This window comes from Trachypithecus francoisi, unplaced genomic scaffold (genome assembly GCF_009764315.1).
Source record: "Trachypithecus francoisi isolate TF-2019V2 unplaced genomic scaffold, Tfra_2.0 Lachesis_group10, whole genome shotgun sequence".
Taxonomy (NCBI): domain Eukaryota; kingdom Metazoa; phylum Chordata; class Mammalia; order Primates; family Cercopithecidae; genus Trachypithecus; species Trachypithecus francoisi.
The window spans coordinates 81,790,471-81,805,095 of NW_022681455.1; the positions used below are offsets into that span (position 1 = coordinate 81,790,471).

Consider the following 14,625-nt stretch of genomic DNA (forward strand, 5'->3'; position numbering starts at 1 on the left):
TGCTCCCAGTACCTCAAGTCATTGTAATGGACAATAGCATTACCTCATAGGGTTGTTACAAGGATTAAAACTATCTTAGAATAGTGTTCAGCACATAGTAGGCACTCAAGAAAGTCTTGCTGTCATTATTATCATTAATATTAACATCCTCACTACCCACTTCCATATGATTTGGTTTGTAAACTCTCCCCCTGAGAGATGAGGTTATAATGAATGACCTGCTTGGCTCTCTCCTCCACAACTTTCTCTACAGCTGGGACTTTTGGCAGCCCTCATTTAATGTACATGCTAAGCCCAGCCCAAACGTGGAGAATTTGTCTCATCCACAGTTGGAAAGGTAGGAAAGGTGGGGTAGAGCTAGGAGACTCAACTGACCCAGTTCCAGCTCCAGAAATGGCCTGCCTGATTCCTCTGATCAAGACTATGCATTCAACATTTAGTACCAGGAGTGGGATACCCGCCTGGCCTCAGTTACATCTGGCCTGGTTCGTGGATCCCTGTTCTTCAGTCTCTGCCTTGGTAACTGGTTTCCTCCAAATTAGGGACTCAGTTTTGTTGTTCCAACCCTGCATTGCCTGGGAGCTCCAGGCCTCCCCTGATGCCAGCCCACCCAGCTGGTCTCTGAACATCATCACCACCCCTGCATTCCCCATGGTCAATGAAGCCCACTGCCTGCACCCACTGCTTTTCCCTTTGACAGCCCCTGAGCACCCCAGAAGGAAAGCAAGGAAAAAAATCTGAGGACTCAGCCCTTCTCAAAGAGATCCTCAAAAGGATCATCTGTTTCCCTTAACACCAAACCCATTGATAGAGTTCCTGTTTCTTTCATGATAAAGAGCTGATGTAGATCTTCCAGAAGCCCTGTGTGTCTGTAATAGGCAGTTTTAGGGCATCAGCCTGGCCCCTCTAAGAGCTCTCCTTTCCACCAAATTGTCCAGCATGTTACTCACCAACCCCCACCATTCATAGGTGACCGGTTAAGGGCTGACCATCTGGCCAAAGCTGGTCCAATCAGATACTCTCTCCTGAGCAACAAAGCTGAAGATTCTACTTCAACCTGGGATATCTCTTTATGCTAGCATGATGGAAACTCAGAACCCAAGGATGGAGAATGAACAAGTAGGCTTTTTCTGTATTCCATGAGTATGGAGTATGTTGGTGTTGCCTGATCATAAGCCATTCTTCCTTTTGGTAACTGCACTCCGATTCTGTTAAGGGATTACTCCTTCCTTCTTCTCAGGCCATTAGGTTTGTGTGGGGCTGGCCCCAACTCCAACCTCTATGTGAGCACATGACCTCAGTCTGGCTAATGAAAATGCTGCTTTTCTCTGGCCATAGTAATTGGTTGGGGGTGGGCACGTGACCCAAGTCAGGTTCATGAGACTCAACCCCTGAACTTGGCTGAAGCTACTGGGAAACAAAGCTCATCTTTCTTCTGTGGTGCTAAGCTGGTGGGATTTGAGCCAAGAGTTGCTGGGGACCCTCTTGCCACCACCCAGCCTGAGAATAAAATTGACCCAAAAGAAAGCAGAGCCGTCAACTCGTTGATGGGTGCAGCACACCAACATGGCATAAGTATACATATGTAACAAACCTGCACGTTATGCACATGTACCCGAGAACTTAAAGTATAAAAAAAAAAAATTAAAATTAAAACAAAAACAAAAAAAAGAAAGCAGAGCCATGAAAAGGGGCTTGATCCCTGAGCTGAAGCCATTATCCCTGAACTTTTCAATCATGGAAGTCTCAATTCCTTTCTTTTTAATTTTGTTTTCCTTGACTTTTTTTTCTACCCTGAAGCCAGTTTGAATTGGGGTTTGGTCATTGGGAACCAAAGTTATCATATGTTTACTTGCTATAAATTCTCTTCTTTCGCATGAGTTAGTTTTGACCTGAATTTCTAGTCTTTATGGCCAAGGATCTTAAGGGTGGCCAAGTCTGACTCAACCCTGATGTCCCAGTCAGGGAACGGAGCAGGGTATTCTCAAACTAAAGGCTTGAGCAAAAATACCTTTCAGGAGTGGTGGAGTCCAATGATTGAGTGTGTGGAGGGAGCTTCGCTGGGGAGGGAAGGGGTTTGCTAGAGCCCAGGGGCCCCAGAAACAGATGATATGGGGTGGAGCTGAGCCAGACAGTCAATGGCTGGACAGGTGCAAAGTCAGACTGAGCTAGAAGAAAAGCCTACATCCCCGCCTTTCCATCTACTTTACATGCAAGATCTTTTTTCAAATAACATGTCACCCTGAGCTTGATTCCTCAGGCTTTCTGCATCCCAGCCCTATGGTCTCTTTTCCACTCCTCAAAAACCCAAACTCGTTCCCAGCCGTACCTCCCCCATTGCCTTCCCTCCCTCTGGAATCCCTGGACTTTCCCAGGCTCTTTGCCCAGCTAGTCCCTTCTCACCTTTCAATGTCACCCCTTCCTCAGTGGGCATTTGCTGTCTACTATCTCTAAGAAGCCCCCTCTCCATCATTCTATATCACATGCCCCTCTTTAGTTTCATCACAACCCTCATCACACCCTGTAATTCTCTTTATCTTTTTTCCTTTCATTTGTTTACTCTTGTTTTTAAAGTTTTCCTTTTGAGATAATTACAGATTCACAAACAGTTGTAGGAAATTATATAGAGAGAGAACCCATGTACCCTTTAGCCAGTTTCCCCCAATGGTAAACTCTTGCAAAACGAGTGCAATATAATATTACAATATCACAAGCAGGATATTGACATTGATACAGTCAAAATACAGACCAAGGCCGGGCGCAGTGGCTCACGCCTGTAATCCCAGCACTTTGGGAGGCCGAGACGGGCGGATCACGAGGTCAGGAGAGCGAGACCATCCTGGCTAACACGGTGAAACCCCGTCTCTACTAAAAAATACAAAAAACTAGCCGGCGAGGTGGCGGGCGCCTGTAGTCCCAGCTACTCGGGAGGCTGAGGCAGGAGAATGGCGTAAACCCGGAGGCGGAGCTTGCAGTGAGCTGAGATCCGGCCACTGCACTCCAGCCTGGGTGACAGAGCGAGACTCCGTCTCAAAAAAAAAAAAAAAAATACAGACCAAGAATCTCTTCTGTGCCATTTATAGCTACAGCCACTTCCCTCCTGACCTCCCACAAATCCTGTCAGCCACCTGTTCTTCATTTCAATAATTTTACCTCTTCAAACACTTTACATAAATAAAATCATACAGGAGTATGTATGGGATTGGCTTTTTTTCACCCAACATAATTATCTGGAGAATCATCCAAGTTATTGTGTGCATCAGTAGTTTGTTCCTTTATATTGCTAAATACAGTATTCCTGCCAGCAATGTATGAGTTTCTCCACATCCTCATCAGAATTTAGTGGTGTCACTATTTTTTATTTTAGCTATTCTGATAGATGTGTAATAATATCTCATTGTGGCTTTAATTTGCACTTCCCTAACAGCTAATGGGGTTGAACAACTTTTCATATGTTTATTTGCTATCTGTATATTCTCTTTGGCAAAATGTCTATTGGTGTTTTTTGCGCACTTTCTAATTGGATTGTTCTGTTGTTGTTTCATACTGAGTTTTTAGAGGTCTTTATATATCCTAGAGATTAGTTCTTTGTCAAAAATGTAGTTTACAAATATATTCTCTCAGTCTATAGTTTTCTCTTAAACCTCTTAATAGGGTCTTTTGCAGACCAAAATTATTTAGTTTTGGTGAATTACAATTAATCCATTTTTCCTTTTATGTGTTTGATATCAAATATAAGAACTTTTTGCCTAGCCCTAGATTCCAAAGATTTTCTCTTATTTTTCTAAAGGTTTTACAGTTTTACATTTTATACTTAAATCTGTGATCCATTTTAAATTAATTTTTGCAAGTGCTGTGCAGTTTAAAGTAAGGCTGATTGTTTATCTTCGCCAGTGAATGTCCAATAGCTCCAGCACTATTTGTTGAAAAGGCCATTCCCTGCCCACCCCACCCCCACCACCACCACACACCCACACAGTGAACTGATTTGTGCCTTTGTCAAAAATTAGTTGAGCGTATCTGTATTGGTCTATTTCTGAGTCCTCTATTTTGTTTTTGTTGATCTAGGTGCCTATCCTTCCACTAATATCACACAGTCTGGATTATTGTAGCTATACAGTAAGTTTTGAAATTGAGTACTGTAATTCATTCTGCCTTATTCTTCTTTATCAAAATTGTTTTAGAAATTCTAATTCCTTTGCCTTTCTATATATATTTTAGAATACTTTTCTCTATATCTATAAGAAATTTGACGTATTCACTATATATTGTGTGTTCTGATCCATGAACATAGTATATTTACCCATTTATTTAGATCTTCTTTGATTTCTTTCTCTGGTATTTTTCTACGGTTTACAGTTTTCAGTGTACAAGTCCTGTAAGTGTTTTGTTAGATTTATGCCTAAGTATTTCGCTTTTTTAGTATAAATGATATATATTTTTAATTTTGTTGTCCAAATGTTCATTGTTAGTTTATAAAAATACAATTGATTTTGTATTTTTATCTTCTATCCTAAGACAGCACTAAACTTATTTATTAAGTCTAGGCTTTTTTTTGGTAGATTCCTTGGATTTGTCTACACAGATAATTATGACATCCACAAATAGGTATAGTTTATTTCTATTACAATCTGTATACCTTTTATTTTCTTTTCATGCCTTATGTCTTTCATGTCTTCTATGTCGTATTTCTAGTTAGAACTTCCAGCACTATGTGGAATAATAGTGGTGTTCCCAATCTTAGAGAGAAAATAGTATTTCAACATTAAGTATAATGTTAACTGCAGATGTTTTATAGATGGTCTTTATCAAGTTGAGGAAGTTCCCCTTTATTCTGAATTTTCTGAGAGTTTTTTAAAAAGTATGAATCAATGTTGAATTGTGTCAAATGCTTTTTCTGTATTCATTGATATGGTCATGTGATTTTTTTCTTCTTTAGCCTGTTAATATGGTGAATGACACTGATGGATTTTTCAAATATTGAAGCAGTCATACTCCCTAGAATAAACCCCACTTATCATGATGTATAATTATTTTTATATATTGCTGACTTCCATGTGCTATTGTTTTGCTAAGGATTTTTGTATCTATATTCATGGGGTCTATTAGTCTGTGGTTCTTTGCACTATCTTTGGTTTTAATAACAGAGTGATGTTAGCTTCATAAAGTGAACAGCAAAGTTTTCTCTCTTCTTCTATTTTCTGAAAAAAACATGCTAATTCTTATTTAAATATTTGGTGAAATGTTCCAGTAAAACCATCTGGACATGGAGATTTCTGTTTTGAAAGTTTTTATTTATAAACTCAATTTCCTTAGTAGTTATAGGGATATTCAAATTACTTATTTCGCATTTGGTAAGTTGTGGCAGTTTGGGCTTTTAAAAAAACTGATCTATTTCATCCAGGCTGTCAAAGTTATGTGTGTAGAGTTGTTTGTAGTATGCTCTTACTATATTTTTGATATCCTCAAAGTCTGCAGCAACATCCTCTGTTTCATTCCTGAATTGGCATTTTGTGTCTCTCCTCTGTCTGCTCTCTCTGTCACTCTTGCGAGAGGTTTGTCAATTTTATCTTGTCAAAGAACCAGGTTTTTGGTTCATTGATTCTATTACTTTTTGTTTTCAATTGTATTGATTTTTGCTCATCTTTCTTTTGCTGGCTTTGGGCTTATTTTGCCCTTCTTTTTCTAGGTTCTTGGGATGAGAGCTGATTTGACTTGAAACATTTCTCAATTAGATCCTATTGGTTGATGATGTTGAATTCTTTTATATCTTTGGTGATTTTCCATTTGGTTGTTCTATTAATTGTTGAGAAAGCTATATTGAAATATCTAATTATAGTTGTGAATTTTCCTATTTCTCCTTTCAGCTACATCAAATTTTCCTTTACAGATTTTCAGCTCTGTTGTTTGGTGGATACACTTTTAGGATTGCAATGCCTTCTTAGTGGATTGACTCTTTTATCATTATTTAATGTCTATTTCTGGTCATTTTATTTGCCTGAGTCTACTTTATCTAATATTAATATAACTAGTCCTGCTTTCTTTTGATTAATGCTTACATGAGAGATGATTTTCATCCTTTTACTTCCAGCCTATCTATCTCATCATACTTGAAGTGAGTTTCTTATAGACAGCACATAGTTTTGGGTCACATGTTTTAAATCCACTTGACCAATTTCTGGCTTGTAATTGGTGTATTTAAATCATTTACATTTAAAGTGATTATTGATATATTATGGCTTAAGCCTGCCAACTAATTTTGTTCTTTCCTACTTGTTCTGTTTTTGGTTTCTCTTTTTTTTCTTGCATTCCCACGGGTTTCTCAAACAATTCTTGATTTCTCTATAGTGATTTTGAGTGTATCTCTATATATAGCTTTTTTAGTGGTTGCTCTGGGTCTTACATTATATATACATAACTAATCACAGTCTATTGGTGTCAGCCTTTCAGTAAAGCGTAGAAATCTTGGCTCCTTTTGTGACCCTTCACCTTCCTTCATTTATAACATAATTGTCTTAAATATTTCCACTGTATACATTTAGAATCACATCAGACTATATTATGATTTCTGCTTCAACCATCAAACATAATTTAGAAAACTCAAAAGGAGAAAAAGGAGAAGTAAAGTTTCTCTGTCCATTTTTCATTCATTCTTTCTTATATTCAAAACTTCCCTTTTTCAAATTTCCATTTTGTTTAGAGAACTTCCTTTAGCCTTTCTTTTAGGGTAGGTCTGCCGGCAACAAATGTTCTTAGTTTTTCTTCATTTGAGGATGTTGTGATTTCCCCTTCATTTCTGAAGTATATTTTTGCCGCATATAGAATTTTAAGTTGATAGTTCTTTTCTTTCAGCATTTTCATTTTCTTTTTCTTTGAAAATGTTGTGCCACTTCCTTCTAGCCTCCATGGTTTCTGATGCAAAATCCACTGTTGCTTGAATTTTTTTCTCTGTAGTTAGGGAGGATGTTATTCTCTCACTGTGTTTTTGTTTATTTGTTTGTTTGTTTTAACTTTAGTTCTTTTTCAAGTTTGACTGTGATGTGTCTTGGTATGGATTTCTTTGAATTTATACTATTTTAGAGATTCATTCAGCTTTTGATTCTGAAGGTTTATATCTTTTACGGGATTTGGGAAGTTTTTAACCATTACTTCTTTCAGTACTTTGTCGAGTCTCGCCCTCTTTCTCCTTTACTTTTGGGACTCCAATGTTATACTTTTGGTTATAGTTCTAGAGGTCCTTAAGGCTCTGTACAGTTTTTTAAAAGTTATTTTCTCTCTGTTGTTCAAATTAAATAATTTCTATTGTCCTGTCTTCAAGTTCATTGATTCTTTCCTTCATCCCTTCCATTCTGCTGTTGAGCCCCACCATTGAGCTTTCTATTGTGGTTATTGAATTTTTTAGTTTTAAAATTGCCATTTGGTCCTTCTTCCTATCTTCTACTTCTTTCCTGAGACTTTCTATTTTTCCAAGGGTTTTTGCGACTACTTGTTGAAGCATTTTTATGATGATTTCTAACATTTCTGTCATTTCAGCATTGGGATCTATTGATTGTCTTTTTTCGTTCAAGTTGAGATCTTGCTGGTTCTTGGCATGATACATGATTTTAATTGCAACCTTGACATTTGGGGTATGTTTTGAGACCCTGGATCTTGTTTAAACCATCTGCTCTAACTGATTTCCTTTCACATCATTCTGGCAAGGCAGCTTTGGCGAGGTGGAGGCTCTGCCCAGTTACTTCCAAGTAGGGGTAGAAGCCTAGGTTTCCCGCTGGGCGAGTGTATTAATCCGTGTAATTTATACAGGAAGAGGTTTAACTGACTCAGTTCAGCATGGCTTGGGAGGCCTCAGGAAACTTATAATCATGGCGGAAGGTGAAGAGGAAGCAGGTACCTTCTTCACAAAGCTACACACGAAGGAGAAGTGCCAAGTAAAGGCAGAAGAGCCCCTTATAAAACCAGCAGATCTCATGAGAACTCACTATCACAAGAACGGCATGGGGAAACCACCCCCATGACCCAGTTACCTCCACCTGGTCTCTCCCTTCACACATGGAGATTACTGGGATTACAATTCAAGGTGAGATTTGGGTGGGGACACAAAGCCTAATCATATCAGCCACCACTGACGTTCAAGATGGAGATGGTTCCTGGTTCTTACCAGGTGAGGGTAGGGGTGGGAGTTCAGACTCCCCATTAGGCCTCTGCTGATACCTGGCAGGGAGGGGCCCAAGGGCCGCATCACTGCTCCCCACACATCACTGACACCATGGGGAGAGAGATGTTCTTATTACTGCAAGGCAGTGGCAAAACTCCAAACTCTCCACCAGTTTTCCTCTGACACAATCCCTGCAGGGAGAAAGAGGGGCACCTTGTTACTGCCCAGCAGAGATGAAAGTCCACCTGGCGATTGTCACCAAAATCTAAGCACCCCATTCCCTTGCCGGCATGAGTGTGGGTGAAGCCACAGTTGTTTTCCTTTCTGTAATGTGTGACTGAGTAGCGAAGTTATTGTTAAATGTTTTCTGTCTCAGTGGGCTGACCCGTTCCTGGTCCTTAGCCTAGAGAAAGCGGACTTCAGTTGGGCATCTTTTTAATCCTGCTCTTTTGGCATTTCTGAATTGCTGACTTCTTCAGCTCCAAATCTGGGCTATAAAACACCAAAAGAACCCAGCAATGTGTTGTTTTCTTGGTCCCTAACCAGCCTACTGTCTTCTTCCCACCTTTCACAGTCTTCTGATGTCTGTTTTATCTTTAGGTCCAATGATTTTAGCTGCATGGAGCAGGAGGAATAGGGAGAAGCATGTCTACTCTGTCTTCTCAGAATTGGAATCCTTAGTGTTTGTTTTTTAAGATTATATCCTCTTCTATCCCAGAATGCCAGCTTCATGAAAATGGGAGCCTTGTTCACTTCATTACTATCCTTGTTCACTTCACTACTATCCGTTAGCACCTAGAATGGTGCCTGGCACATAGTAGGTGCTCAGTAAATACTTGTGGAATGAATGGATAAATACAGATAAAATAAAAGCAGACAGAAAAAGACAGATATGAAAACATAGCTCTGGTTTTAGCGTGGGTGAGAGGCTATATCCATGAGCCTTCATCTCCCTCTTCCTCTCACCCCCCAGGGCCCCAACGCGCCCACCAAATACACAGTTTGAAAACTTTGCGGCCAGAACACCTGCTGGTTTTAGCAGCTTGCACTTCTGAACTGGCACAGGGAGGTGCGTGGGTGATTGGCCTGGTTTCCAGAGCCAAGAGCAGATTGGACACCATAGGAAGAAAAGGGGAGGGTGGTGACAGGGGTTATCAATTCTTCATCCCCTGGGAGCAGCAGGGGCAGAGGGACACAGGGGGAGCAGATTTAGAGACACATGGACACCACTTTGCAACCTACTCCAGGCCCTACCCAGTGGGGAGGTTGTAACGGATCACTAAGGAAGGCTGCCCTGGCTGCCTGCAGACCAGAGGGGTACAGACTCACCATGTGGGGCAGGGCTGGGTGCAGATGCGTAATCCAGGCCACCCTCAGGGCCCAAGAGCTGATGGGACTAGGAGCTGGATAGTGGCAGGCTCTGAGGGCCCAGCTGGTCCCTCCGTGGCCCACAGGGCACCCTTGGGCAACCACATCCTTTTCCCCAACCCTGGTCTTAGAAGAAAGGAGACCACAGCCATCAGCCTTGGGTGGATGAGGAAGGGCAAACTTGCTGCTGATCACACAGCCTCGCAGCAGAGACATCAGCACACACACCCCCTACAGTTGTCTTTGGGGCCCAGGCTTTGGTAGGGTCACAGTGGCAGACTCAATCCTTTAAGGGATCGGCCTGCTGGAATACCAGCTAACCCCTGCATAGAGGGAAGGGGCCGCCTGGGGTCCCCAGAGGGGAAAGAGGTTGGTTTGCTGTTTCCACATATTCATGGAGACTAGAAAGGAGGGAGGGACAGCAGTGAGGCCTGTATTCCACAGGGACAGGGCCCCAGAAGCAGAAAGGGGCCAATAGGACAGGAGTGAGAACCTTCCCTAGATCTGGCCCAACTTGCTGCTCTCTTGCTGTGTGACATGGGCCAAATTGCTGAACTTCTTTGGGCCCTCCAGCTCTTATAATCTTCCACACCACGATGTCCTACTACCCTCAGTCTGCAGAGTGAATGCTTGAGATAAGATTTCACTGTGTGTGCAGCAGTAGAAGGAGACCTTTTTCCATTCCTCTCCAGGTTGATCAAATGCAAAACAGAAGCAGAAAGTGCAGGGCTAGCTTTCCACACTTCTGCGGTCACCAGGAAAGCTGACATTCCAAGCAGGGGCCACACACTCAAATTCCTGCAAGGTCAGGCAAATGATGACTAAGTGAGGAAGCATGGGTAAATGTAAGGCAATAGGGCACGGTGGGGACTGGGGGTGAGCTGGAAACCAGACGTCTATCTAAAGGTTCAGCCATTCTCAGCCTTATCTGCAGGCTGCCTGGTGGCAATGCTGGTTAGGCAGGAACAGATCTTCCAATGATCACGAACCGGAAACCTGGACTTTTATGTAGAAGTTTTACCATTTTAGATGTTAGAAACAAATCCAAACTTTTATAAGACACAATGGCAGGCCTAAGAAAACATCTGCAGGCTGGGTTCAGCCCCGGCTGCGTGCAGTTCACAGCATCCAAGGCTAATTGTGTGGCTTTCAACCTGTGTCCTGGTCCCTGAAGGAGGATGGCAGCCCCTCTCCTGGGGATCAGTGACAGGACCAGGCAGCTCGGGGCTTGTAAAGTGCCTCTCACTGTGCACAGCACAAAGTAGGTGTCATAACCTTAATCTTTTTTTTTTTTTTTCTTTTTCTCTTTTGAGGTAGAGCCTCCAGCCCAGACTGGAGTGCAGTGGCACGAACACAGGTGACTGCAGCCTCAACCTTCTGGGCTTGAGTGTCCCTCTCACTTTACTCTCCAGATTAGCTGGGACTAGAGGTGTGCACCACCACACCCAGCTAATTTTTTTTATTTTTTATTTTTTTAGAGATTGGGTCTGGCTATGTTGCCCAGGCTGCTCTTGAATTCCTGGCCTCTGGCGATTCTCCCAACTTGGCCGGCCAAGGTGCTGGGATTACAGGTGAGCCACTTTGCCCTGCCCTAACCTTAATCTGATCCACTTGGTCCCTGCCCCCTTAAGCCAAGCAGCTGCTTGGGCGCCCATCAGGGTCCCGACCTGACATTGTCCCAGGTAGAGAGAGCTGAGACACGGGGCCAAAAGGAGGAGTGGGCAGGAGGACTCGCACTCACCGAGCACACTCTGTGCTGAGTGCTCCACATGCGTTGATTCACTCGCTCCTCGTGTTGGTTACTGTCTCCAAAGCTGGCCTCCAGGGAGCCACACCTCCCGCGGTTCACGCCTCCCCTTGAAGTTGGCCCTGTCACTTGCTCTTAATCAACAGAATGCAGCAGGAGTGACATTGTGTGACTTCAGGGAAGTCCCCAGCAAGCACTGACCAGCTGAGCCTGGTCCACCACCAAACGTAAGAACAAATAACAATGCCTTTTTACCAGTTACTATTATTACTACATAATAACTCATTTTTACTAGATTTGGGGGTGATGTGTACACTTCAATAGAGAAATGAACACAATTCAAGAGACCCCCATGAGGCAGAAATTCAGGCTGTCCCATTTTCCAGCTGAGGACACAGAGGTGCAGAGGAGGTAAGTGACTTGGCCAAGGTCCACAGCTGATGAGGGGCAGGGGTAGGATCTAAACCCAAACTGTCTGATTCCAGGGGCCACACTGTCGACTGCCCCTCCATGCTGCCACGGTGGCCCAGCAGTGTGCGTCGGGGTGAGATTTGAACCCCAGGCTGTCAGACTCTTAACTATGGGGACCTTCTACTTCTTTTTTTTTTTTTTTTTTTTTGAGACGGAGTCTCGCTCTATTGCCCAGGCTGGAGTGCAGTGGCGTGATCTCCACTCACTGCAAACTCCGCCCTCGGGGTTCACGCCATTCTCCTGCCTCAGCCTCCCAAGTAGCTGGGACTACAGGTGCCCGCCACTGCGCCTGGCTAATTTTTTTTTGTATTTTTAGTAGAGATGGGGTTTCACCGTGTTAGCCAGGATGGTCTCGATCTCCTGACCTCGTGATCCGCCCGTCTCGGCCTCCCAAAGTGCTGGGATTACAGGCATGAGCCACTGCACCCGGCCTACTTCTTACAAAGGTGTCCCTCTAAGAAGCTGGCACTCAACAGGCTTTGAGCACCTCAAAACCCCTCCAGCTTCCAGAGCCCCTGCAGCTTGTTCTTCCCTGCTGGGCAGGAAGACAGAGGCCGGTGCCATCTCTTCTCGGAGCTGTTCTCCTCTCTCCAGTACCAGGGGAGGGAGCAGGGGAGGCTCTCGGGCCAGAATTTTGACAAACGGCCTCACACATATTAAACAAGAGAGATGACATGCTGCAGCCCTGGTGAGGCCCCAGATGTGAGGGATGAAAAATGGGCTGATCCATCTCACAGGTCTCAGTGACAGGGAGAGATGGATCCACCCTAAAAGGGGCTGCACACTGGGCCTCAGGCTTTAATAAGTCCAATGAGAATTTGGTGCCCCTTGGGAGGCCAGCCCCTAAGGAAGGAGCAGAGGAGCAGGGCAGAAGGCCCTCCCTTCCAGGGAAAGAATGTTCCTCTGGCTGACACCAGCAGGCTTGACTTGAGACACGGAGCACAAGAGGAGAGAGCCAGGGCCTTCTGGAAAGAGGGACTGAGGGGCAGGAACCGGTTCCCACCAGGGCAAGTGATCCAACCTTTCTGACTCTCAGCATCTGCATATGCAACACGAGGTTACTGCATGTGCTAAACTTCATATCAGTAGCATGATATTGCTCATGTTAAATTTCATATCACTAGCATGATATTGCATGTGTTAAATTTCATATCAGGAGCAGCAATATAAGAGCTGGTGTTTACTAAGCACACACCATGTGTGGAACATCATGGAAAGCACATCAATGAACTCTCTTATTATTATCCATCTTCTCAGAGAGGCTTCCAGTATGGCTGTGGAGCCCGACTGCCTGGGTTTGAATCCCAGCCCTACCCTTCACAGCTGGATGACCTCGGGCAGGTTACTTAAGTTCTCTGTGCCTCCATGAAATACCTACCTGATTCGCAGCACATCAGTGCTCAGTAAATCTAAGAAATTATTACACACATCCTCAACACTCACAAATGTTAGTTCCCTTCCTTTGTGCCCTTCTCTAGCTCAGGGAGATGAACTGCCAAGGTCAAGGTCTCAGGGAGGAACAGTTGTAGGAGGAAAGGTTGGGTAAAGGGAGGTCAGAGCCTCATCTGGCTTCCCTGGGATTGTTCTACTTAAAGGGATTGGGGCCAGGGTTAATGGGCCAAGGTCCCTTCAAGGCAAATGCTTTTGGTTTTAAAAGGATGGAGTTGAGCAGAGAGTGGAGACGGAGTTGGGGTGATCACTGAACTGGAATAGGATCTTTTAAAAATTATAATCATAGTCCCTCCTGCTCCATTCTGAGATGCTCTCTCAACTCCAGGTCCTTGGACCTGCTGTTCCCTCTGCCTGGCACCCGATTCTCTCCTGTTTTGCCTTCGAAATTCTTCCTGGGGACCCGCCCCACCCAAAGCTGTGTCAGTCAGTGCCTTTCCTCTGTGTTCCTGCAGCTGCCTGTGAACTCCCCTCGCCACACACATCTACATCACAGCACAGTTCAGATACGGCTGGTTCACACGTCTCAATCCCTGTTGCAACGCTGTATCAGCACTGCTGCATCCCCAGTACCGAGAAGAACAGCTGTCCTAGAGGAAGTACTCAGCGAATATGTATTAAATGACTGAACGGATAAATGCTCTCCAACTACCAGCCCCAGACCTGGATGTCCTGTGTAGTGGACAATTGTGGTCTCTGTCTTTCCAGCCTGAAGAGACTTCACCTCCTTCTCTTTCTGTCCAAGGGTTTGGATGAAGCTAATGCCACTCTCTGGACCATGTGACTCAGGTCATTCCAGTCTCCCTCAGAGTCTAAATCATTGGTTCAGGTTTGGTCACATGACTTAAGCTAAGCCAATGAAAGTCATAACCAGGATTTTAGCTGGAAATATGGGAAAGAAACCCCATCTCTCTGCTGGTATTGATACATTTTTAAGATGGAAGTCTGGCACTCCAGCCTGGGAGACAGAGCAGAGACTCTGTCAAAAAAAAAAAAAAAAAAAAAAAGGAAGCCTGGTCTGTGTGTTGTGATCATCTTTGCTAACATCTTTGCTAGCATTGGGGGAAAAGCTGAGAATGAAGCCAACGCTAATTCAAAGGGAAGAGAGACAAGAGAGAGACAAGATAAGGAGAGGGCATGACTGGGTTCCAGATGAAATCTGGTCACCTGGATCCAGCTGTGCCTGAAGCAGACTTTGTGGTAGCTCACACAGCATCTATTCCATCCATTCACCATTTGAGAGGTTTTGACTCATTCTTGGCTCCAGAGGTGGGCTTGGTCAAGCTAAGGGAATAAGCTCATGACATTCCCCCAGCTGTGGCAATGATTAAGGAGAGAGAACATGACCTAACTCCACCAGAGGGAAGTTTGGGACTCTAGTCAATATTGGAGAACAAGAAGCCCTTTCTCTCCTACAAGGGAAGGAGGATTTACC

General features: G+C 43.8%; 1 protein-coding gene across 1 annotated transcript in view; it reads right to left on the bottom strand.

The window, feature by feature from the left end:
- GSG1L (GSG1 like) overlaps positions 1–14,625 on the bottom strand; it is a 269,946-nt gene that overhangs the window by 36,902 nt on the left and 218,419 nt on the right. The gene's annotated exons all lie outside the window — the stretch shown is intronic.